Source organism: Macrotis lagotis, chromosome X (assembly GCF_037893015.1).
Source record: "Macrotis lagotis isolate mMagLag1 chromosome X, bilby.v1.9.chrom.fasta, whole genome shotgun sequence".
NCBI classification, from domain to species: domain Eukaryota; kingdom Metazoa; phylum Chordata; class Mammalia; order Peramelemorphia; family Peramelidae; genus Macrotis; species Macrotis lagotis.
The window spans coordinates 93,518,427-93,545,989 of NC_133666.1; the positions used below are offsets into that span (position 1 = coordinate 93,518,427).

The 27,563-nt window shown below is 36.6% G+C and overlaps 1 pseudogene; it reads left to right on the top strand.

Annotated features, from left to right (window-relative positions):
- The first annotated feature begins 1,270 nt into the window (after positions 1-1,270).
- Positions 1,271-3,220, top strand: LOC141499701 (eukaryotic translation initiation factor 2A pseudogene; annotated as a pseudogene).
- Positions 3,221-27,563: the final 24,343 nt, after the last annotated feature.

Here is a 27,563-nt window from a genome sequence, read left to right on the forward strand (position 1 = left end):
GTTGGTGCTGTCCCCTGAGAGCTTGCAGACAGGGCTGGGGGGAGAGTTCTGGTGCAGGAGAGCTACGGACACCATCCCTGGGCTCCTCTGGCCTTCGGAACTCAGAGTCCATGCCTCCATTACAGCTCAGACCTCTTCCTGGAACAAATGCAGACTACTTCTGTCTCAGGCCCGTGTGTGTGAGCAGAAGAACCAGCCCAGCTGACAAATAACCGCAGGCCAAGGTAAAGAGCACCATTGATTGAAGGCAAAAAATTTCAATAGTTCCAACTCCTCCCTTCAAGCAAAGGGAGAAGGCCTCTCAACCAAGGTCACAGACACTCCAGAGAAAGCAACCAGCACCTCCTACTGGCCAGCCAGAGAAACTGCACCCAGTGAGTAAAGCCTTTAGCGATCCCAAGCCCCTGTGAACCAGCCCCTCCCCAACTCAGGTCTTAGCAAAATGAAGAAGAGTCAGCAGAAAGGTGGATCCATAGAAAAATTCTTGGAAGGAAAAGACCCTAACTCAGAAAGACCTAGAACCTCTGAGGAGAATATGATATGGTCATCAGCACAGAAAGACTTCCTTAAAGAAATAAGGAAGGAACTTAAAAATTGGGGAGAGACAATTAATACCTTGCAACAAGAAAACAAATCCTTAGAAAGTACAATTGGACAAATACAAAAGGCGAATAAATCTCTTAGATCCTCAATTGGACAAATACAAAATGAGAATAAATCTCTCACATCATCAATGAGAATAAATCTCTCACATCATCAATTGGACAAATACAAAATGAGAATAATTCTCTCAGATCCTCAATTGGGCAAATGCAAAAAAGAAAATAATTCTCTCAAAACCTCAATTGGTCAAATGGAAAGCTCTTTCAAAAGGAGAATTGACCATTTGGAAAAGGAGTTGCAAAAGGTAAATGAAGAAAATTCCTCCATAAAAAAAAAGAATGGAGTCTACAGAAACAAGTGACCCCATGAGACAGCAAGAGTCCGTTAAACAAAATTAAAAATAGAAAAAATAGAAGAAAATGTAAAATACCTCATCAACAAAACCACTGACCTCGAGAATAGATGGAGGAGGGGCAACCTGAAAATTATAGGACTTCCTGAAAACATTGAAGAGGAAAAAAAAAGCCTGGACTTAATATTACAGGAGCTAGTGATGGAAAACTTCCCTGATATCATGGAATCAGAGGACAAAGTAGTTATTGAAAGAGTACATTGCCCGCAGGGGCCGGCCAGGTGCGCTGAACTCTGACCCAGGCCGCCAGACGACGGGAATCTCCTTCTGGAACAAGATGGCGCCCTCGGCCCCGCTGCTGGCAGTTCGAGGATCCGAGGGGCTCTACATGGTGAATGGGCCTCCTAATTTTACAGAAAATACTGTATTTCTAAGGGAATCAGGGGAAAATTGCAAAGTCTATGCTTTTAGCAAAGATGGAAGCCTGTTTGCTTGGTGTAATGGAGAAAAGGTAAATCTTGTGAATGTTGCTGACAATGAGTTGCTGCATTCCTTCAATCTTCCAAAAGCAGTTTGCCTTGAATTTTCACCAAAACATAATGTCCTAGCAATATGGCAGCCTTATGTAGCTTCTAAAGATGGCATATCAGGAGTCCCTAATCTACAACTTTGTGATGTAAAACTGGAAAATGTTTAAAGTCTTTCATCCAGAAGAAGATGCAGAACTGGTGTCCATCTTGGGCAGATGATGAAAGTATTTGTGCCAGGAATGTTAACAATGAAGTCCACTTCTTTAAAAACAACAACTTCAGTACAATTGCAAACAAACTCCATTTACAAAAAATTAGTGATTTTGTGTTATCACCAGGACCCCAACCATGCAAGGTGGCCATCTATGTTCCTGGCAGCAAGGGAGCACCATCATTTGTGAAGCTGTACCAGTACCCCAGTTTTAGTGGGATTCATGCTGCTCTGGCAAACAAAAGCTTCTTTAAGGCAGATAAGGTGACAATGCTGTGGAATAAAAAAGCCACTGCTGTATTAGTAATTGCTAGTACAGATGTTGACAAGACAGGAGCTTCTTATTATGGAGAACAAACTCTTCACTACATTGCAACCAATGGAGAAAGTGCTATAGTGCAATTACCAAAAAATGGTTCCATATATGATATAGTATGGAATTCCAGTTCCACCGAGTTTTATGCTGTTTATGGGTTTGTGCCAGCCAAAGCTACAATTTTCAATTTGAAGTGTGATCCCCTGTTTGATTTTGGAACTGGTCCTCAAAATGCAGCCTACTACAGCCTGCATGGACATATATTAGTACTTGCTGGGTTTGGAAATCTCCGGGGACAGATGGAAGTGTGGGACATTAAAAACTACAAACTTATTTCCAAACCAGTGGCTTCAGATTCAACATACTTTGTCTGGTGCCCAGATGGAGAATATATTGTAACTGCTCCAAGGTTACGTGTTAGTAATGGATACAAGATTTGTCCCATCAAATGCAGAAATATGGCAGGTGTCTTGGCAGCCCTTTTTGGATGGAGTATTCCCAGCAAAAGCAATAACTTACCAAGCAGTCCCAAGTGAAGTGCCGGAGGTGGAGTCTAAGGTTGCAAAGGCTTACATACCCCCAGCCTTAAGAAACAAACCCATAACTAACTTCAAGTGGCATGAGGAGGACCTGCCTCAGAACATGAAGCTACTCTCTAAAACAGCTCTGAAAAATCAAAGAAAACATGAGGCAAAGAAAGCTGCAAAACAGGAAGCAAAAAGTGAAGGTGGTCAAGATTTGGAGCTTAACCCAGCTCCACAGCAGAACACCCCACGAAATGTTGTCTCTCTGCCAACATCAGGAGACCCTGAAGTAGACAAAAAAATCAAGAGCCTGAGAAAGAAACTGAAAGCAATTGAACAATTGAAAGAACAAGCAGCTAGTGGTAAACAACTGGAGAAAAATCAGATGGAGAAGATCCAGAAAGAAACAGCTCTCCTACAGGAACTGGAAGATTTGGAATTGGGTGTTTGAAGTTTTATGAAAAATTAGTTACCTGAAATCAGTGTAAATACATTCTCTGTATTAAACCTACTAGAATAATTAATTTCTTTTATTTCAAATGGCTGAGTCCACACACATGTACATATTTACTGTTCATCTATATTTCTAACCATTTACCTTAAATTTTGTGCATGTTGAAAATAATTTAATAATGTTTATTAAATTTGCTTTTACTAATTTCAAAGATGGGGTAGAAATGCTTATGATACAAATTAGTATTAATAATTAATATTAAGTATCAAAATAAGCATATCAAAATAATACTTTGGGGGGAAATATAAATCTGATAGCTTGAAGATCCCATGCAAAAAAAAAATTGCAACAGTTTCTACAGAACTATAGAACTTAATAAATAACTTTTTAAATTAAAAAGAGTACATCGATCCCCACCAGAAAAAGATCCTAAAATGAAAGCACCAAGGAATATTGCAGCCAAATTCCAGAACTATCAGATAAAACAGAAAATCCTGCAAGCTGTCAGAAAGAAACAATTTAAATATCAAGGAGCCACAGTAAGGATCACGTAGGACCTGGATGCATCAACATTAAGGGATCAAAGGGCCTGGAATGAGATATTTCAAAGAGCAAGGGAGCTTGGAATGCAGCCAGGAATCTACTTTCCCGGAAAGCTGAGCCTTCTCTTCCAGGGAAAAAGATGTACATTTAATGAAAAAGAAGATTTCCAAAAATTTCTGATGAAAAGACCAGAGCTAAACAGAAAATTTGGACATCAAACAGGAGGTTCAAGAGACATATGAAAAGGTAAAAAAAAAAAAAGGAGGGGGGCAGTAAAAGGAAAAAAAATGCTATCCAGTAAGTTGAAACTGGCTATATCCCAGCATGGGGGAAAAGATTCTCATAAATCTTGAGAATTGTAACTCTAACAGAGAGAATATACCTAGCCAGAAATGATGGACATTCATGACCTATCCATGAGACTGCTATCTAAATAGATGTAACTGGCTTTAACCACACTTGGGAGAAAGACCCTAATAACTCTCAGGAATTTTGACTCTGTTCGATAGAAAATAATGAACTAGAAGGGACACTCAGAATTTTGGATGACTTAGATAGAATGATCTAAAAAAAACTACCTCCTTAAAAAGGGGGACAGGAAAGAGATGGGAGGAGGGAGGGGACTGAATGGGGTAAATATCATTACACTAAGAAGTACAAAAAACTGATGGTAATAGAGGGGAAGAAGGGAGCAGATGAGAAACACCTGAATCTTCTTCTCATCAGACTTGGCTTAAAGTCAACCCACACATACTCAGTTAACTTATAAAACATCTAACCTTTCAAGTATTAAAAGGGGAAAAGGGCAGGGGGGGATGGAGAAAAGGAAAGGGAATGGGGGGAAAAGGGGGAACTAACAAAAGGAAGGGAAGGGAAAAAGGGAAAAGGGAAAGGGGAAAGAAAGGGGAGGGTGTGGTATAGGAGGGCAAACACACTGAAGGGGGTGGTATTCAGAAACAAAATACTGGGGAATATGGATAAAGGGGGGAAAGGGGGTAAAATACAAACAGAGGGAAGATAGCATGGAGGTCAATAAAGACTTAGTAATCATAACTTTGAATGTAAATTGGATGAACTCTCCCTTAAAACATAAGCAAATAGAAGAGTGGATTAAAAACCAGAATCCTACAATAAGCTACTTACAAGAAACTCATGAAGCAGAGTGATACATATAGAGTAAAGGTAAAAGGTTGGAGCAAAATATATTTTGCTTCAGCTGAAGTAAAAAAAGCAGGGGTAGCAATTGTTATCTCAGACAAAGCAGCAGCAAAAATAGATAGTGTTAAAAAGATAAGGAAGGAAACTTTATCCTCCTAAAAGGTACCATAGACAATAAAGTCATTTCAATATTGAATATGGATGCACCCAGTGGGACAGCATGCAAATTCTTAGAGGAGAAGCTGAAAGAACTACAGGAAGACATAGACAGCAAAACTTTACTAGTGGGAGACCTCAACCTCCCACTCTCAGATCTAGGTAAATTGAATCATAAAATAAACAAGAAAGAAGTTAAGGAGGTAAATAGATTGTTAGGAAAATTAGATATGGTAGACTTATGGAGGAAACTGAATGGGGATAGAAAGGAATATACCTTTTTCTCTGCAGTACATGGAACTTATGCAAAAATTGACTATGTCCCATTATCACCCCTACTATTCAATATTGTATTAGAAATGTTAGCTTCAGCAATTAGAGAAGAAAAAGAAATTGAAGGAATTAGAATTGGGAAGGAAGAGACAAAACTCTTACTTTTTGCAGATGACATGATGGTCTACCTAGAGAATCCCAAGAAATCATTCAAAAAACTATTGGAAACAATTAGCAATTTTAACAAATTTGCAGGTTATAAAATAAACCCTCATAAATCCTCAACTTTTCTATACGTGTCTAGCAAGACACAGCAGGGAGAGCTAGAAAGAGAAATCCCATTTAAAGTAACCTCAGACAATATAAAGACAATATAAAATACTTGGAAGTCTATTTGCCAAGACAGACTCAGAATCTTTTAGAAAATAATTATAAAATGCTTCTCACACAAATCAAATCAGATTTATATAACTGGGCAAATATCAACTGCTCATGGATAGGTAGAACTAATATAATAAAAATAACAATTCTACCAAAACTAAACTATCTGTTTAGTGCCCCACCAATCAAAATTCCAAAAAATATTAATGAGTTAGAAAAAAATTGTAAGTAAATTCATATGGAGAAATAAAAAGTCAAGAATTTCCAGGAGATTAATGGGAAAAAAGTGCAAAAGAAGGTGGCTTAACCCTACCTGATCTAAAATTATATTATAAAGCATCAATCATCAAAACTGTTTGATATTGGCTAAGAAATAGAGTGGTGGACCAGTGGAATAGACTAGGTGTAAAAGCAGAAGATGATTATACTAATCTGCTGTTTGATAAAACCAAATTTTTAAAAATTGCTTTATTGTCTCATAGTGCCATTAGTTTCTATTTTCCCTATTCTAATTTATAAAGAATTTGTGCCTTCTATTCTATTTGACCAATTCTACTTTTTAACGAGTTTTTTCCTTCAGTGTATTTTTGTACCTCTTTTTCCATTTGGTCAATTTAAAGAGTTCTTCTCTATGGTGGTTTTCTAAGCCTCTTTTACCATTTGGCCAATTCTGTTTTTAATGTGTTATTTTCTTCAGTATTTTCTTACCTTGTTAATACAGTTTTTGATTCCTTTATCATGATTGTTGTGCATCATCATAATTTTATTTCTCATTTTTTTCCTCAATCTCTGCTATTTGATTTTTAAAAATCCTTCTTCCTGGAATTCTTCTTGGACCTGAGATCAATTCACATTCTTCTTTGAGAAGTTGGATTAACTATTTTGGCTTTGTTGACTTCTGAGTTTGTGTTTTGATCTTCCCTGTCACCATAGTGACTTTGCATGATCAAATTCTTTTCTTGCTCTTTACTCACTTTTTCAGCCAATTTCTTGATTCTTAACTTTATATTAAAATTGTGTTCTGCTCCTGAGAGCACTCCAGAATTTTTTTGGGCTGTGCTGTTTATCAGAAATAATTCTGAGGGCCTACAAGTTTTTGCTTCTTCCAAGGTGGTTAGGAGAGGTATAGTCACTGCTCTCCTGGTCTGTACTTCCTATGTGTGAGCATAAGTATTCTTTTCTGCCCTGCATTTCTGACAAGGTCCCCACTCTTGCTGATCCTTCTTATTTTGAGCCAGTAACCCAGAATTGCATCCTCCAAGCAGTGTCAAAAAATGTCCACTCCTTCTGACCAATTGTCCAACCCTCTTATCATTTGTAGAGTGAGAGTTCCAGAAATCACAACTGCCAATTCAGTCACCCCCACCAAGTCTGCTGCTGACTTGTACAGATAAAAACTGTCCTGGAATATATTCCATTCTTACCGCCCCCTCTACCCCACCCAGAGATACCAGCATTTCCTACCTACCTTCTAAGGTGTCTAGGGATGGAAAATTGTTTCATTCTGTCTGTTGGTTTGTTCTATTGGCTGAAATTAATTCCAGGCATCATTTTTAAATTGCTAGGAACTGTAATTTGGGAGAGGTAAAGCAAGTTCCTGCCTTACAATTCCTACTTGGTTCTTCTACTCTCTGTTTATGAAACAAGTAAACTCCTTATTTAAAAATTCAGGAATGTACCAACACTTTACAAGAAAGGAAAATTGTGTAATTAAATATAAATAACATGCAATATATATATAATGACATAGCATTGAGGTGTGCTTTGAGAATTTTCTTTTTAATTATTTTTTTCATCCATATGCACATGTATATTTTTCAGTTACAAAATTTCCTCCCACCCTCCCTTCCCACCCCCCTCCCCTCAGTGGCAAAGGAATTAGGATTAAGGGAAAGATATATATTTATTTTTCTTTCTCTGGATGGTGTGCTTTGATAATCTTAAAGTACTATATAAATGCAATTAATTTTACCAATAATGATAACAAAAGAAATAATAATAACAACAACTATAGTACCAGTTAATTTCCCCAAGTGGTCACATTCTTAGATTCTAAAATTCTGTGTTATTCTACTATAATAGGCAAACAGTTCAGTCAGACACCTGCTCCCTCAACCCTAAAGGTAAAATTATGGTTTTTCATGGCATGCAGCCTCCTGCAGAGTTCTCAAAATATTTCAAATTAGGTAGGGTTTTCCTTCTCATACTTTTTCTTTTTTTATTTATTTTTTATTTTCATTTTCTACAAATGTTTTTTTTACATTAATAAAATATTCTTGTTTACAAGTAAACAAAATACTCCTCCTCCCCCATGAATATAGATAGACTTGTTTGGGTGAAAAAAGTAAAGGGGAGAGAAAAAAATTAAAGTAAAAAATAATAATAGTAATAATTGTAGGTATGGCCAGGTGGCGCAATGGACGAAGCACTAGCCCTGGAGCCATGAGCACCTGAGTCCATATCCAGCCTCGTAAACCCAACAATCACCCAGCCGTGTGACAAGCAAGCCACCCGATCCCCACTGCCCTGCAAAAACAAAAAAACAGAAAGAAAAAAAAAAGACCCAAAATAAAATAAAATAGTAATAATAGTAGGGGTGGCTGGGTGGCAGACAGAGCATTGGCTCTTGAGCCAGGAGCACCTGGGTCCAAATGCGGCCCCAGACACCCAAAGATCACCCCGCTATGTGGCCCCAGGCAGGCCATCCAGCCCCACTTGCCCTGCACCCTCCCCCAAATAATAATAACAAAATATGTGCTTGAGTATTTGTTCCAACACCAACAACTCTGTCATGGGTGGATCTCATTCTTTATGATAAGTCCATCACAAAAGTTATTTCCATATTTTTCCACCGTTGCCATTGCTGATCGCAACTCCCTCCTTTCTTATTTCTCCACTACCATGTACTCTATTTTCTCTCTCCTTTCACTATGACTCTGCTGTAGGGTCACTGAGTGGCGCAGCAGACAGATCCCTGGTCCTGGGGCCAAGAAGCCCTGAGCCCCCATACCACCCCTTAGGCCCAGAATCCACCTGGCCCTGTGGTCCTGGGCAGGCCCTCCATTCCCAGCCCCTTGCAAGAAGTAAGAAAGAAAATGTGTTATATCTGGCCACTCTCCCCCCATGGTCCATCCTATCCTCTTTTATTCACATCCCCACCCCTTCCCCCTGCTCCCCCCTCCTTCTTACTCCAGATGTCTATACCCCATTGAGTATATTTGCTGTTTCCTCTCCTAGCCATCTCTGATGAGAGCAAAGGTTCCCTCATTCCCCCTTACCTCTCCCCTTCCATATCATTGCAATAGCTCATTGTAATAAAAAAAATCTTATTATGTGAAATATCCTGGACTATTCCCCCTCTCCTTTTTCTTTCTCCCCTTCCATTTCCCTTTTTTTCTTTTGACTCCATTTTTACACCATATTTTATCTTCGAATTCAGCTTTCTCCTGTGCTTCAACTATAAAAGCTCCCTCTACCTGCTCTATTAACTGAGAAGGTTCATATGAGTATTATCAGTGTCATTTTTCTATGAAGGAATACATGCAGTTCATCCTCATTATGTCCCTTATATTTCCCCCCTCTCCTCCAATCTCCATGCTTCACCTGAGTCCTGTATCTGAAGATCAAACCTTCTGCTCAGCTCTGGCCATTCCAAAAGGAACATTTTAAATTCCCCTGGTTCATTGAAAGTCCATCTTTTTCCCTGGAAGAGGACATTCAGCCTTGCTGGGTAGTTCATTCTTGGCTGCATTCTAAGCTCTTTTGCCTTCGCCTTCCAGTATATTATATTCCAAACCTTACGAGCTTCCAATGTAGTTGCTGCTAAGTCCTGTGTGATCCTGACTGCAGCTCCACTATATTTGAACTGTGTCCTTCTGGCTGCTTGTAATATTTTCTCTTTGGCTTGGGAGTTCTGGAACTTGGCTATAATATTCCTAGGGGTTGGTTTTTTGGGATTTCTTTCTCTGGGGGATCGGTGGATTCTCTCCATTTCTATTTTGCCCTCTGCTTCTAGAATGTCAGGGCAATTTTCCTGTAGTAATGCTTTGAAAATGATGTCAAGGCTCTTTTCCTGATCATGACTTTCAGGTATTCCAATAATTTTTAAATTATCTTTCCTAAGTCTGTTTTCCATATCAGTTGTTTTTTCAATGAGATATTTCACATTTTCTTCTAATTTTTCATTTTTTTGTTTTGAAGTATTGATTCCTGATTTCTGTTAAATTCATCAATATCCCTGAATTCTATTCTTTGTCTGAAGGATTTGTTCTCCTCAGAGAGTTTTCTTATCTCTTTTTCCATCTGGCCAATTTTGCTTTTTAAAGCATTCTTCTCCTTAATAACTTTTTGAACTGTTTTATCCATTTGACCTAAGCTGGTTTTTAGCATGCTATTTTCTTCAGCATTTTTTTGGATTTCCTTGACTAAGCTGCTGACTTCATTTTCATGTTTTTCCTGCATCTCTCTCCTTTCTTTTCCCAGTTTTTCTTCCAACTCCCTCATTTGATTTTCAAAGTCTTTTTTGAGCTCTGTCATAGCCTGAGCCCAATGTCTGTTTTTCTTGGAGTCTTTAGATGCAGGAGCTTGTGCTTCCTCATCTTCACACTGAGTATTTTGGTCCTTCTTGGGCTCATTTGCAAAATATTTCTCAATAGTCTTCTTTTTGTTTCTCTGCTTGCTCATTTTCCCAGCCTGGGCCTGGTTTGGGGTGTTTCTTGAGCTTTTGGGACACTCCCACAAGGGTCTCAGTGTGTGAGGCTCTGTCCTCCCTCCTGGTCTGTGAATGACCATAAGCACCCCCCTCTGCCACGGGGCTGAGGTGGGGGGGGGGGGCCTAGACTGCTATCAGGATCTGAATGTGGTCAGAGCCCCAGAGTCCTGTTCCAGGGGCAGAGGACAGAGCTCTGCAGTCTCTCTTCACTCCCCTCCCTCAGCTCCATGGGCTCATGCCCTGGGGGCTCCTGCTTACCAGCTCTGCCTGCTTCTGTTTCCAGGTCTGGGCTGCAGAATGACCAAATTGCTCCCTGTGTGCCCCGAGGGCTGGGCTCCACGTGCTGGCTCTGGCAGAGGTTCCCTGCTGTTCCCCCACTTTGTGCCCGGTGCTCCTCGTGGTGCAGCTCGGGAGACTCCCCCACTGCTGTGAGCTGAGACTCCCAGTGCCCTGGGGCTGCCTCCAGGAGGCTGAGGTTCTTTGGCTCTGGGGGGCACCCCTCTGGCAGGCCACCTCTCCAGTCCCGGGGAGCAAAGCCTTTCTGCTCTTTTCCAGGTTACCTTGAGTGGGAGAACTGCCTCACTGGGACCCTTTGTGGGTTCTGTCTCTTGAAAGTTTAGTTAGAGTCCTTAGCTGATGAATTTTATCAGAGAGCTCCTAAGACTCGATCCCTTCTTGTCGCCATCTTGGTTCCCCATACTTTTTCTTAATCTCCCCTCTCCTTAATCCCTAGCTACTGTACTTACTCACCCAAAGTTCCTCAATCAGACCAAATCAAGTTCTTCCCTTTAATAAGATATGGGGGGGGGGGGGGAAGAAAGTGAAAAAGAGGGTAAGGGAAATCATAAAGAGGAGGGAAAAATGAAAAAAATATAATGAGGACAGGGAAGGAAAAAATTGAAAGAAAAGCTAAGTAAAGCTAAGAAAAGTATACACCAAAGGATTTAATTTGTTCATAAATAGGTCAGCTGAATTAAAAGTGCCAGAGGGAAAATTGTACAAACTACCATCTCATTTTTTCACCACCCAAACCCAAGGACCACTCCATAAGCACCAATTATAAAAAAATAGAAGAAATTTCACTTTGTGCTGTCTACCAAGGCTATTTTGAGTAAAATGAATTCACTGAAGCATCACTTAGTATATGTAGAACACTTTGAATCTAAGGAAAACTGAGAAAATTGTAATTGTTCTACATCAGTAAAAATATCAGCTATTGTAAGTTTATTATATTATATTATATTATATTATATTAATTATATTATATTATATTATATTATATTATATTATATTATATTATATTAATTATATTATATTATATTATATATAATAATTTTAAATTTTTTTCTAAATTTAAAGAATTCTACTTTCTTCACAATAACCCCATGAAGTAAATAACATGAATGTCATTATCCCCATTTTATAGATAAAGAAACTAAGCCTCAGGGAACTTACTGTATTTATTCAAGTTCACATAACTAGTTAGTGTAGTAAGATTTTAAGCCTATTTTCCTGAAAGGGTCTAAGAACAATGCTTGTTTCTCTTTACCAAGTTTATAGTCAGGATTGTAATGGCAGCAGTCCTCTAAAGTTTATTAGTAGGGGCTCTAGTAAGAGGATGACCAATACATTGGAGACAATGATACCCACTGAACTAGGTATAAGGGTGGGAAAAAAGTATATGAATGAATGAAGCAGTATGTATAATAAATAGGAAAAAAGATCTAGTAGTTTTTTAGTTGAAGTTTTTCATGTGTACCAACTTTTCCCATATCAAGAACTTTCAAAATACTGGACCTGTGGTATTTGGGATATGGCTCCCAGGTGAGGAAATTCCTTCTACCAATATAGATTGGCATTTTCTTTGCAACTTATAATCTTAGAAAATTTAATAGACTTTTGAGGAAAGGATAAGGGTAAGAAGAGAGACAGGAAAAAAGCAAATGAAAGTGAGAGGGAAGAAAAATAGAGTAATCATAATATAATGTGAATGAGATGGAGTATATAATATGGAATCATATAACATAATGGATTAGAAAGAAGAATCTAAACCCATTAATTTAGAAATATACTTGAAACAGAAAGATGTACACAGAGTTAAAATAAGACATTCAAGCAGAATCTATTATGTTTCAACTGAGGGGCTGATTTCAGACAAAAGAAAACACAGCAAGAAGAGATAGAAAGAGAAATTCCATTGACAGTAACTGCAGACAATATAAAAATATAGTCTATGTAAGAATCTACATGTCAAAACAAATCCAGAAGTAATATGAACACAATTACAAAACACAAGCAATTGCTTCTGAGTAGGTTGATCAATATAATAAAATGACAATCAAACTAGCAAAGAAGTATTTTTAGAGATCTAGAAAACAATTATAAAATTAACCTGGAAGAACAAAAAGTCAAGAATATCAATAAATAAAAACTGTGAAGAAAGGTAGTCTAGCGAGAACAGATTTTAAACTGTTTTACAAAGTGAAAATCATCAAAAAAAATCTTATTAAGTGCACAATATTCATTAGTAAATGTACATAGTATCCTAGTGTTTGATAAACCCAAGGATCTAAGCAGGATACTACAGTAGGTTTATGAGAGGAGTAAGCATTAAAGTGGTACAATGGAGGGACTGGGAGAGAACAGAGAGAAGTTAAGCTGCTGAATACATTTTGTGATACAAATTCAGATTAGATTCTAAGTGATATAGACTTGACTATAAGCAGTAAGACTTCCATTTTCTAAAATAAAGAAATTTGATTGAGTTGGCTAAAATATTTTAGGGTCCTTTTTCTTTTTCTTTATTCTCAAATACCTCTACAATGCTCTTCAGAATGGTGGGACTAGTTCACAATCAATTGCTCCTGAATAGGTTGATCAATATAATAAAAATGTCAGTCAAAGTAGCAAAGAAGTATTTTTAGATCTAGAAAAAAATTATAAAATTAATCTGGAAGGACAAAAATCAAGAATATCAATAAATAAAAATGTGAAAGAAGGAAGGAAGCAACCAGTTGTGAATTAGTGCACTTATTTTTCCACATCCCCTCTAACCTTTGTCATTTTCCTTTTCTGGCATCTAATCCAAACTCATGAATTGTTGTTTTAATTTGAATTTCTTTCATTATTGGTGAATATGAGCATTTTTATGATAGCTTTGATTTCTTCTTCTGAAAAGTATATCATTTGACCATTTATCAATTGGGAAGTGGCTATTATTTTTTCTAAATTTGGTCCAGTTTCCTATATATTTGAGAAATTATATTTTTTTCTTTTTTTAGGTTTTTGCAAGGCAATGGGCTTAAGTGGCTTGCCCAAGGCCACACAGCTAGGTAATTATTAAGTGACTGAATCCAGATTTGAACTCAGGTACTCCTGACTCCAGGGCCAGTGCTCTATCCACTGTGCCAACTAGACACCCCGAGAAATTATATTTTATCAATGAAACTTTCAGGAAAAAATTCCCCACTTTCCAGGCTTTCATTTTAATTTTGGTTGCATTGGATTTGCAAAGTAATTTCACTTTAAGCTACACAACATTATCCATTTTATTCCATGAAAGAAATTCACAATTTTGAAATGTTCCTCTACCTATACAACTGATGGGTAATTTTTTCTATCTTCCCTAATGTACCTAAAGGACTCAACTTGACAAAGTACAGACAGGAACTCTCCCCCAAACTCTTCAAATACCTTTAAATTGTGAGTCTAAACAAATTCTAAAGCAGCAGAACTCCCCAAAAGATTGAGTGACAAAATACAGGACCCATTCCTTCTAAAAACACTAGAGAGTGTACGAATAAATGGACTGTTCCTTAGAATAAGAAGCAATATCTATCCAAAACCATCAACAAGCATTATATGCAATGGGGATAGGCTAGAGGCATTCCCAATAAGAACAGGGGTGAAACAAGGATGCCTACTATCACCACTACTATTCAATATTGTATAGAAGTGTTAGCTGCAACAATAAGAGAAGAAAAAGAAATAGAAGGAAGTAGAAATGGGAAGGAAGAGACACAACTCTCACTGTTTGCAGATGACATAGTGGTATAACTAAAGAAGCCCAAAAATCATCTAAAAAACTACTAAAAATAATTAACAACTTTAACAAAGTTTCAAGATATAAAATAAACTCATAAATCCTCAGCATTTCTATATATGACTAGCAAGGTGCAGCAGAAAGAGCTAGAAAGAGAAATCCCATTCAAAGTAATTGCAGACAATATAAAATACCTAGGAGTCTACCTGCCAAGGCAGACTCAGAAACTTTTTGAAAACAATTACAAATCACTTCTCACACAAATAAAATCAGACTTAAATAACTGAGCAAATATCAACTGCTCATGGATAGGCCAAGCTAATATAATAAATATGACAATTCTACCAAAATTAAACTACTTGTTATTGTCCTACCAATCAAAATTCCAAATAATTACTTTAATGAGTTATAAAAAAATTGTAAGTAAATTCATATAGAGAAATAAAAAGTCGAGAATTTCCAGGGATTTAATGAAAAAAGTGCAAAAGAAGGTGGCTTAGCTCTACCAGATCTAAAATTATATTATAAAGCATCAGTCATCAAAACTGTATGTTATTGGCTAAGAAATAGAGTGATGGATCAGTGGAATAGACTAGGTGCAATAGCAAGAAATGATTATAGTAATCTCTTGTTTGATAAACCCAAAGAATCCAAATACTGGGATAAAAACTTCCTCTTTGATAAAAACTGTTGGGAAAATTGGAATTTAGTATGGCAGAAATTTGGATTAGACCAACACCTCACCCTATAACAAGATAAGATCAAAATGGTACAGGATTTAGACATTAAAAAAACAGTATTATAAGCAAACTAGGAGATCAAGGAATAGTTTACCTGTCAGATCTATGGAAAGGTAAGCAGTGTATGACCAAAGAAGACATGGAGAACATCATTAAAAACAAACTAGACAATTTTGATTGCATTAAATTAAAAAGATTTTGCACAGATAAAATCACTGTAACCAAGATCAAAAGAAATGTAGTAAACTGGGAAACAATTTTTACAACTAGTATTTCTGATAAAGGACTCATTTCTAAAATATACAGAGAACTGAATCAAAATTTTTAAAAATAAGCCATTCCCCAATTGACAAATGGTCAAAGGATATGCAAAAGCAATTTACAGATCAGGAAATCAAAGCGATATAGTCATATGAAAAATTGCTCTAAATCACTACTTATTAGAGAAATGCAAATTAAAGCATCTCTGAGGTAGCACCTCACACCTCTCATACTAGTCAATATGACCAGAAAGGACAATGATCAATGTTGGAAGGGATGTAGAAAACCTGGGACACTAATACATTGTTGGTGGAGCTGTGAACTTATCCAATCTTTCTGGAGAGCAGTTTGGAATTACGCCCAAAGGGCAATAAAAATGTGAATATCCTTTGATTCAGCAATACCACTACTGGATCTATACCATGAAGAGATCATGAAAAAGTGTAAAAACATCACTTGTACAAAAATATTCATAGGAGCCCTGTTTGTGGTGGCAAAGAATTGGAAATTAAGTGAATTTACATCAATTGGGGAATGGCTTAATAGACTGTAGTGTAGTATGTGATAGAACGCTGTTGTTCTATTAGAAACCAGGAGGGATGGGAATTCAGGGAAGCCTGGAAGGATTTGCATGAACTGATGCTGAGTGAGTTGAGCAGAACCAGAAGAACATTGTACAACCTAACAGCAACATGGGGGTGATGATCAAACTTAATAGACTTGCTCATTCCAACAGGGCAACAATCAGACACAATTTTGGGACATCTGTGATGGAGAATTTCATCTGTATCCTGAGAAAGAATTGTGGAGTTTGAACAAAGATCAAAGACCATTAACTTTAATTTTTTTAAAAAAACATTATCTTATTATGTAATTTTGCTATCTCTTCTACTTTATTTATCTTCCTTAAGGATATGATTTCTTTCTTATCATCAGCTTAGATCAATGTTTACCACGGAAACAATGTAAAGACTAATAGACGGCCTTCTGTGGAGGGTGGGGGTGCAGGGACAGAAGCAAGATTAGGAGGAAAATTGTAAAATTCAAAATAAATAAAATCTTGCTTTCATGAAAAAAGAAATGTTAGATTTAACAATAAGAGAAGAAAGAAAAATCTAAGGAATTAGAATGGACAATGAGGAAATAAAGCTCTCACTCTTTGTAGATGGTATGATGGCATACATAGAGAATGCTAGAAAATCAAAACTACTAGGAAACAATTAACCACCTTAGCAACATTGCAGGATATAAAATAAACCCACATAAATCATCAACATTTCTCTATATTGCCAACAAAACACAGCAGCAAGAGATAGGAGAAATTCCATTTAAAATATTTATTGACAATATAAAATACTTAGGAATCCATCTGTAAAGACAAATTCAGAAATTATATGAAAATAATTGCAAAACATTTTTCACACAAATAAAATAAGATCTAGATAATTGGCCAAATGTCAATTGCTTATGTATAATCTGAGCTAATATAATAAAAATGAAAATTCTACCTAAAAATAATAATGATGATGATACACATTCTTACTCTACTTTTGATATTATTGGAAAGGCTCATAATTTATATCTATTACTGATAATGCTTCCTCTGGAATTTGAATAAATACCACTTATCATTTTAAGAAAATTTCCATTGATTCTTATGCTTTCTAGTGTTTTACTAAATGTATTTGGTCAAAAGATTTTGCTACATCTGTTGGCATAATCTTTTGATTTTGTTATTTTGTTACTGGTATTGTCAGTTATCTGTTTTATTCCTAATGTTGAACAAGCCTTGCACGTTTAGTATAATTCTAACCCGTTTCCTTATTTACTAGGGTGAATTTCTGTGTCTCCTTTCTAAGTAGATAAAGATGCCCTCTTTTTAAGTAGCTAATTAATTGACCTAATGAATGCACAGTTCTTATGTATTGCATAGCTCATTCTTGCATAGTGGCATATAAACATTTTAACCTTTTTTTTAGATCTTTATGATTTTTCTCATATTTACCATTTTATAATGTCAGATTTTCTATACACTTCTAGGGTTTTTTTCATCAAGAATATTTGAAAGTCTTCTATTTCATTAAATATTCATTGTTCCCCTATAGGAAACACCAATTTTTCTGGATATGTTATTCTTGATTGTGATCTTATCTCCTCTACCTTCCAGAATATCATATAAGAAGTTATATTGTAAAATATCAGTACAAAGAAATTGATTTTAATAGCATAAAAATTTCCTATCTAAAGCCATAAAGAAAAATTCATAGAATACAAATATATTCCAACTTTTCCCAATAAATACAGGGATATTTGTAACTATCCTAATTTTGACCTAATCTGGAAATGTTAAGAACAACAAAAAGACAAGAGATCAGAGGGAAAGTAGACCTAGAGTGCAGAACTCAGAAGGATAAGACTGGGAACCCTGAAGACAAAGATTCTTACTTTATAACCTTACATTGAAGTCAGTTCTGCCTATATATCATCAGAACATAAAGCAGCTTATATTGATACACATATACACATGTATATATTTTTATTGTGGTTTCTTAGTCATTTTTCATTCATGTCCAACTCTTCCTGATCCCATTTGAGGTTTTCTTGGCAAAGATATTAGTGTAGTTTGCCGTTTCCTTCTCTACCTTATCTTATAAATGAGGAAACTAAAGCAAATAGAGTTAAGTGACTTTCCCAGAGTCATACAACTAATAAGTATATGTAATAATAATTATATGGAATAAGAATTGAATTCAGGAAGATGAGTCTTCTTCATTCCAGAGCCAGCACTCTCATCTATAGTAACACCAGTGTCAAATATACTTGCATGTAAATATATATCTGAGTGCATATATGTATAGTTTAGTAACTCAGAGCATCTACTGGCATAGTACAATCAGGTACAGACTTGGATTAAGTAATATTGAAGTTCAAATCCTGACTCAGAAACAAAATAGTTAGATGATTCTGGGCAAGTCACTTTACCTTTCTCAGTTTCATTTCTCTCAAATGAGATAATATATTTGTTTTGTGTGTGTGTGTGTGTGTGTGTGTGTGTGTGTATAGATAGAGAGATAGAGATAGATAGATAGATAGATAGCTAAAGTCCTTTGCAAAGCTTAAGGAAACCTTAAGTTAGTTATAATTGTTGTTATTTGATATTTAGTTGGTTATATGCATTTATTAAGTGTAACAATTGAAATCTACCAAAGATAGACACTGAGGCACAAAGTTCCAAACATCATCAGTTTGTTAGCAATAGCAATAGCAAGTAGTTTGCCAATAAAGAAAGACTAAGAAGACTTAAGCATGCTGAAAAGAGGCAGAAATGAGGAACAATAAATAGAGAACATAAACCACATAAGAGGAATGTCAACCCCACACTAAGAAACATATAATTGATTACATAGGTATTTACTTCATTCTGACTGATTTGAATATTATAGGAATTTCAATTGTCATCATGGAAGTTTTGTTTTTGGAATTATCCTTGACAAGAACAGGGAATCTTTACAAGAATCTGGAACTCTAACAGGTGTGTAATGCCCAGGTGGTTTACCAAAAGACTTTTAATAGAAAGGGGAAGTTAGCTTAGGAGCTGAGTTACCTCAGTTGTGCAAAAAAGAGAAGGTTTTTTTTTTAACAAGAAGGTTGCAGTCAACCTCCTTTCAGACTGTTCAAGATTTTCACTTTCTCTCTCCTTTCTCTGCCCCATTCACATTTGTTAGTCAACTATGATTTAGAGGAACATTAATATATATCTAATAAATGTAACTATCATCAGTAATTGATTTATAGATGACTAATATTTCACGATTCCCCCCACTGATTATGGGACATATCTCCTATGAATCGCCTTACCCTAAAGAATATAGTCCAGCTGTTTCTTGAAATTATTACTTTTCTCAGTTGAGAAATAAAAATATCTGGCTTTTCAAAGACAAAAGGATCTCCATTTACAATATATGGAAAAGAAATCCTGGGTTGACACTCATTAATGGTTCCCAAGTCCAATAACTGATTATTAGTTCAATTTCTGGTAACACAATAGATAAAATTTGAGAGAAGAGCAACAACTGGCAATGAAACTGTACTAATTTTGTGAATTACATTAATTTTTATAATTAGCGTATCCTGAAAATGTGGGAGAAATGTCATATTCAAAGGGTTGGTTTTGTTTGTTCCATTAGGCAACCACATGAGGCAATGGTCTAGTTAAAAAAAATGGGGTGGCTAGGTGGTGCAGTGGATAGATCACTGGCCCTGAATCAGAAGTACTTGAGTTCAAATCCGACCTCAGACACTTAATAATTACCTAGCTGTGTGGCCTTGGGCAAGCCACTTAACCCCATTACCTTGCAAAAAAATAAATAAGTAAAAAATAAAAAAAATTGAAGGGACTAATAACAGATTTGTCCCAGGATTTGTTGGCCTAAATGTGTTTTAGAAAGGACTGGATGTCATTTGGGAAGGCAGAAAATGTTTTTCAAGGGTCAAGATAATTCTGATGCACATATTTACACATCCAACATCCATGGAACCTAATTGCATTTATATGTTGCAGAGCATATTCTATATCTTCATGAAGTTTATTAATAGAATTAAGAGTTGTCCAGTCCTCTCACAGCTTAGCACATTCAGTTAGGTTAGGGTTTCAGTATGGGCTTTGTAGGGGCCAATTGGGAAGATTTCTTGGACTATCTGGGACTGTACCTGCAGCAACTCTATTAGTCTATATTAGCTGTTTTTTCTTTTCTCCAGGGGAGAGCAAGATATCCATTAGATCTATAATACATTCATACCTTCTAAATGACCTGAAATTGAATAACATTCCCAATGTCCTTATCAAATTTGCAAGCACTTTTTGACCTTGTAAGAAGGTCAGGGGGGTTAAAAGGATGAACCAAGGAACTAAGAGTCCCATTTCTCCTATAGAGAAATCCTGAACCAATTTTCCCACAGAGGAAACATACCATTAGACTGGTGTCTAGGCAATTCAAAGGAGATAAGAGAAGGAGGACTGTACCCAATCTGAAAAGGTCTCCAACAAAACCAGATTCACTGGATAAGGATATACCTCTTCTGTAGCCAATTGTAGCTTTTTCAATAAACAAGAATCAAAATAATCTAGATCCAAAAAACTCATCAACTAAGTCTCTAGCAGTTTTAGACCAAATCATACATAATTTTATGGCATGTGGCTTTGTCAGATCGAAACAAGAGCTTCTGTTTGTACCATGACCTTAAAATTTTCTCCAAAGAATTTATGGTAGGACACTATTAGTATTTCCCATAACTTCAAAGCAATCTTCTCAAAGCTATCAAAGAAAATCTTATCTTCCAATATTTAGAATTATCTCAGTGCTACAAATACTTTCCTGTTTGCTGCTATTCAAAATCAAAGGTAATCTATACTCCCCAAAAATCAATTTAAGAATATTTCTACCAAATTGCATGTCTGGGTTCTTTAGGAAATTTTCTACATGTAAAAGAGAATATTCTGCTTTCAAGAGGAAACTCTTTGCTTCTAGAGAATTAGGCCTTCTCCCTCTATTTGTGAAAGAAGTTGTTTTATTCACATCACAAATCCTCCCAGTTACATAAGGATTTACTTGATATAGTCTATTAATGTCAAGTCAGAATCTGGCATTCAAAAAAACCCCAAGTAAAACAGACAAATATATATTATATTTATATTATAATATATGTGCATATATTATAATATAAATATAATATATATATATACTGACTAGATTCAGAAAAATCAGTCATTGTCACTTGAAAAGGCTTCAAGCTCTTTTTTTGTGAAACTTAACTCTGCTAAAAATTCTTAGACAAGAAAAATGAAACCAATAGAATCAGACAGTACACCTTAAGCATGGAAATCTTTAAGTTTGTCTGTAATCACTCCCCCCCCCCAACTGATGTCTCTGTCTTTTGTTAAAGCCTCCTATTCCTGTAGGAGAAATGCTTCATCCTACTCTCATAGGCCTGTTGGAGGAGAAGGAATTAGGCTGTTTATAGTGTGGAATATTGTTTATCTAGAAAAATTTCTTGGATTTTGTAGAGAAGATATATATTCTGCTAATTAGATTTTTTCCCATTCAAGAAAGTACACTGTTACTTAAGGGTTTTAACAGAGAAAGTCAGTTGTTTATATCCAAACACGCACCCACATGGAGAAAAGCAAAGCACCTAACAAAGTTTTCCTCCCTTTTACTTAAGGATGTGAAAACTTAGTCCCTGCTACCTGGGAAAGTCACTAGCACTTCACCCTTATAGACTCTGTACTAGCAGCCATAGAAAGAAAGCACACAAAAAAGTTAAAATGCCTGGAGCTCTAATAAAATATTTATTTTGTTTTTGTTTTTGCAAGGCAATGGGATTAAGCTATTTGCCCAAGGTCACACAACTAGTCAATTATTAATTGTCTGATACCAGATTTGAACTCATGTCCTCCTGATTCCAGGGCCAGTGCTCTTTCTACCTCATCACCTAGCTGCCCCCTCATAAAAGATTTCTAACCAAAATAGGCAATGGGAGTTGAGTCAGAAAAAAGGACATCAAGAATTCATAGATTTCGATTGACAAAAAAGGGAGGTCCTCCTAGGTTTCCCAAACAAGTAAAATAAAGGAAACCATGGGCCAAAGAAAATTTGTGTTGGATATAAGTGTTAAACTTGGAGGTAGTCCCCTGAACAAAAACCCTCTATGAAATCAATCAAAACATGTTTTGGGAAAATCTTCCAAAGGATGGTCCTGAAGATCTGAGTCCTGCAACTAGGTCCTGGCATGGTCACCAATTTTCATGATTGAAATCTGCAGATGATAGAGATTGAGGCACAAAGTTTATGCACAATCAGTTTATTAGCATGACTAGCAGTTTGCCAATAAAGAGGGTCCAAGACTACCTCAGTTGATACAAGGATGTTGAACTCAGTTTACAGAGAATTTTTCAGGCAGATAAGAGAAATAATAAGGGGAAGCATAAACCATGTAAAAGGAACATCAATCCCATACTGAGGAACATAATATTGATGACATAGGTGTTTGCTTCGTTTCTACTGTTTAGGAGTTGTAATCATGGAAGTTTTTCTGGGGGAAATTATCTTTGACAAAAACAGGGAACCTTTACAGAACTCTGACAGGTATGCAATGCCCAGATTAGGGACATTTCTGGTCCCATGTGGTTTATGTTTGATAGTCTCATGACTATGATTCATGATGTTATATTGGAACAGCAAATGGCATAAGGAACTTGGCTTACCAAAAAGTTTTTAATAGAAAGGGGAAGTTAGCCTGAGAGCTGATCTTTACAAGTTCACACAAGATTTGCAAAAAAAGAGAACTTAATTAATAGGGAAGTTAAAGTCAACTTGCTGTCAGTTTGCACAAGGTATACACACACACATACACACACACACACACAGACACACACACATCTTAATCTAGTATGATTTATAGGAGCATGACTATATTCTTGAAAAGATGTAATTACTATATTATGTGCTGTTGCTTGTCCTTCATGATTGAAGGGGGCCTAAATGTTACTACAATATCAGGAGCAATGCATAGTGTGTCTAGGTGAGACTGATCATGCCAACATGGACTTAAAAGGCTCTTCCACAAGCCAGAAACAAATTGCTAGAAAGGATATGTCTAAATTTGTACATCTCACATTTTTATTTAGCCTATGATAACTACGTTTTGTTCATAGAACACAGAACAGTCTTTGATGCAGGAAGGCCATGCTAGGCAACCTGTGCCATGTCTCTCATGACTCACAACCAATAACAAAGTTTTTCAGAGAGACCTTGAGTGTGTTTGTGTACTAGTCTTCTGACCCCCATGTGAACACATGCCTTGTGTGAGTACTGTTTGATAGTTGAACAACTTGCCTAGTCCATCAGAGTTGTACTCTTTGGAGCAGAGTTTAAATGTTTGACCGTTCAGCTCATAGGGGTGGCTAGGTGGTGCAGTAGATAGAGCACCAGCCCTGGAGTCAGGAGTACCTGAATTCAAATCCGGCCTCAGACACAATAATTACCTAGCTGTGTGGCCTTTGGCAAGCCACTTAACACCATTGCCTTGTAAAAACCTAAAAAAAAGAAATTTCAGCTCATGAAAGGATCTCAGTGCCCTATTTTAGCAGGTTAGCTTCACTATCAACCTGAGACAATTCAATGGAAACAGATCAGTTTTCTGGCAAGGAACAAGTAGATTGTCCTCATTTCACAGGCATACAAAAATGAGGGCATAACAATAGCTATGTAGAGCATCAATTTATAGACAACCTAATACCTCTTCTCTCCTACAAATTCTGTTTGAGCCTTGCAAATGCCATGCAAGCCATAGCAATGAGTGCAACCACCTGATTATGTGCACATCCCTAGAAAGCATACTGCTAAATAAAAATACTGCTAACATAAGTAAACTCATCCACAGTATTCAAAATTTCTCCATTTCCTTTAACTGATGATTTCATATGTGGATGGTATGATGTTAGTTGGTGGAGAACATATTTTCTTGGTGCTGATTGTTAGGCCAAAATTAGCATAAGCAGCAGAGAACTGATCTATACTCTGTTGCATCTCAACTTCAGAGGTTGCATTGAATACACAATCATCTGCAAACAAAAAATTATAGCGACTTTCCCTCTACTTTAGTCTTAGCTTGTAGCTTTATCAAGTGAAATAATTTACCATCACTGTGGGAGCTAACCTTAGTGCTATTTTCATCCTCATCAATGGTATCTGACAACATCACTGAAAACATTGTGCTAAACAGCATGGGAGCAAGCACATAATCCTTCTTCATTCTATTGGAGAATAGTAAAGTGTGAAAATATTGTTCATTATCCACACTGATTCTCTAAATGAATATCTTCCAGGTGAAGGATTAGCTGATTAAGGAGGACTCTGCCAAGAATCTTGCCAACAGTAACTAAGACAAAGCCCCACTCTGCTGGTCCCAAGAAAACCTATTTCCTTTTCCTTTTTTATAGATTGACTAGTGTCCAAATGAAAGGATCCTTCATTTTCTTGGGGATAGCCTCCATCTGCCATAAAACCTAGATTTCAGATGTTTGAGCAGTGAAGTCCGTGTCTTGTAGATCTGTGCTGAAATCTAATCAGCACAAGGTGCTTTGCCACAAAAGAGGAATCTAATGGCATTCAAAACCTCCTCTTCCATTTAAAGTCTGGCTAGAGAGAGATTGATTTCAACCTGAGATTATATAGACAATGGCTTCAGCATTGGTTGATGAGGATCTATTGAGAACACTGCGGAAAAATTCATCCCATCTCTCCAGGATCATGTCCTTATCACTAATCAGTATAACTCAATCAGTAATGAGCATCAAAAAAATGTTAGATTATTACCATCATCATAAAACTGAATTTTATTTGTCTTCTTACTGGGCCAAGAATCCTGCATCTCTTTGATCTTTGCTTGTACTTTATTTTTAATGAAATTAGATGCTGCTTTTTTAGAGAGATAAATTATCCTTCTTATCCTTGTAGAGTTATTATTTTCATTTAGTAACTTCTGCATTTCCCCATAATTTTCACCAAAGTCATAGGAGCTCAGGGGCAAGACAAAAATGAAGACAACTGACAATGTATCCTAGTGGATATAATGGATGACCTTGGTGTCTGCAATGCCTTACCAAGCTCTAAGCCCTCCACAATGCCAGCTTTTGCCACCTTCATGGAGCAATGAAACAAATTGTTCAAATTTACCTATTACACAGGAGTGATGTTTGGGGTAGACTCTACCCTAACTTACCAATGGATTTTCCCCTTGGCTGCCCTCAATATGGTTTAACCCATGTGACCAAATGATTAGTTGAAATGTAGTTACTGAAGATGCTACAGCTTCCTGGAGGCATTGATGAGAGCTGGTGATAAGTGAACATGAAAGGTGAATGAAGAACCCTGAAAAGAGCCTGGCAGAGGTCCTAGTCTTCTCTGGAAAACTCCCATATACCCTGCTAAATACTAGAGATACAAAAAAATTGCAAAAGTCAATCCCTGGGGGCATCTAGGTGCAGTGGATAGAGCACCGGCCTTGGAGTCAGGAGTACCTGGGTTCAAATCCGACCTCAGACACTTAATAATTACTTAGCCGTGTGGCCTTGGGCAAGCCACTTAGCCTCATTGCCTTGAAAAATCTAAAAAAACAGTCAATCCCTGCTATTAAGAAGCTTGTAATCCAATAGAGGAAACTATGTATAGACAATATAAAAGGAAGACATTAGCACTAGGGAGAAATTATGAAAATCTAATTGTAGAATTTGGGATTTTAGCTGGAACTTTAAGGGAGCTAGAGGACAGAGATTTAGGAGGAGAAAATTTCAGAAATGGTGGACAAGCATCAAAAATGACCAGAATTGGGGCAGCTAGGTGGCACAGTGGATAGAGTACCAGCCTTGGATTCAGGAGTACCTGAGTTCAAATTACGCCTCAGACACTTAATAATTACCTAGCTGTGTGGCATTGTGTGAGGCACTTAACTCCATTGCCTTGCAAAAACCTAAAACAAAAGAAAAGAAAAAAGAAAATGACCAGAATGTGGTGTAGCACTAGCTTTTCCCTACACAATGCTAAATGAAGTTTCTACATAGATATTAAAGCCACAGATTCTACTAAGAAAAAGAGAACATCCAACGAAATTTTCAATGGTAGACATCACAGAGGATCTTCAATGAAGATCTCCCTTTGAGGGAGAAGGGGAAGTAAATTCCAGCAAGGCAGGAAAGCAGGAAAGCCAGAAGGAAGCTTTTAGTCACAATGCAATCCAGGTCCCCACAGTTTGACAATAGTATAGGTCCCAGCAGCTAGATATCAAACCAACAAGGAGGGTCCTAACCACAAACAAAAACTAGGAACCCTAGGAAAACTAGGGAAAAAGACAAGACTGGGTTAAGAACAATCCACTGGGTAGGCAGAACAAGGACATAAAGGAGGAAATAAACCTCTGCAAAGGCAAGACCTGGACTGCATCGGCAACATCTTGGCCAAAGACAAGCCAGGGATCAGATCCCAGCCCCAGCATAAAAATCTTGAATCTTTACTCCCTATACCCCAGGATTAGAACTCAGACATTTCAAGATGAGCAAAAAAATTAAAAGAGTGCTTACTCTAGAAAAATACTATGCAGATGAAGATGATAACAATGAAAGAAGAAAACAGTGAAAAATTACCCACAGGGTAGTCTCAAAAGAGTCTATGAAGTGAACTCAAATTCAAAAGCTCATAGAAAAAACTTAAAAAAGAATTTAAAAGGGGGCAGCTAGGTGGTGCAATGGATAGAGCACTGGCCCTGGAGTCAGGAATACCTGAGTTTAAATCCAGCCTCAGAAACCTAATAATTACCTAGCTGTGTGGCCTTGGGCAAGCCACTTAACCCTATTGCCTTACAAAAAAAAAAAAAGTTTAAAAAAAAGAATTTAAAAACCAAAGAAGAGAGGAAGAAGAAAAATGGAAAAAAGAAATGAGAGTTATGCAGGAAAATTAAGAAAATGTGACCAAAAAAAATCAACTCCTTTAAAAATAAAAATATCCAACTGGAAAAAGAACATAACTCTTCAAAAAATAAAATCTACCAGTTGGAAAAGGAAACACAAAAGTTAATTGAAAAAATTAAAACCCTACAAATTAGAACTGAGCAAATAGAAACCAATGAATCCATGAGACTACAAGATTTCATTAAACAAAATAAAAAGGCTGAAAAATTGAAGTAAACATAAAGCATCTTTTAGGAAAAACAATCAACATGGAAAATAGATCAAGAATAGATAATTTATGAATCATCAGACTACCAGAAAGCCTAGTTCAAAAAGAGATCCTGGAAAATATCTTGCAGGAAATTATCAGGGGAAACTATCCAAATCTGCTAGAGCAAGAAGACAAAAATAGCCATTGAAAGAATACATAGAACTCCTCCAGAAAGAGACTCCAGGATTAAAAACTCTAGAATTCTAAAATAAAGGAGAAAATGCTATAAGTAGCAAAAAAAGAAGCAATTTAAATACAAAGAAAACACAATCAGATGTACACAGGATTTATTAGCTTCAACACCCAAGGACTGGAGGACTTAGATTACCATATTTTGGAGAGAAAAGGACGGGGGGTTTACAACCAAAAATTTACTACCCTGCAAAATTCAGTATATAAATTCAGTGGGGAAAATAGATGTTCAATAAGAAAGAGGACTTCCAAAATTTCCTAATAAAAAGCAGAATTGAACAGAGAATTCAGTCACCAAATACAGAATTCAAGAGATGCATGAAAAGGTAAATGGGAAGGAAG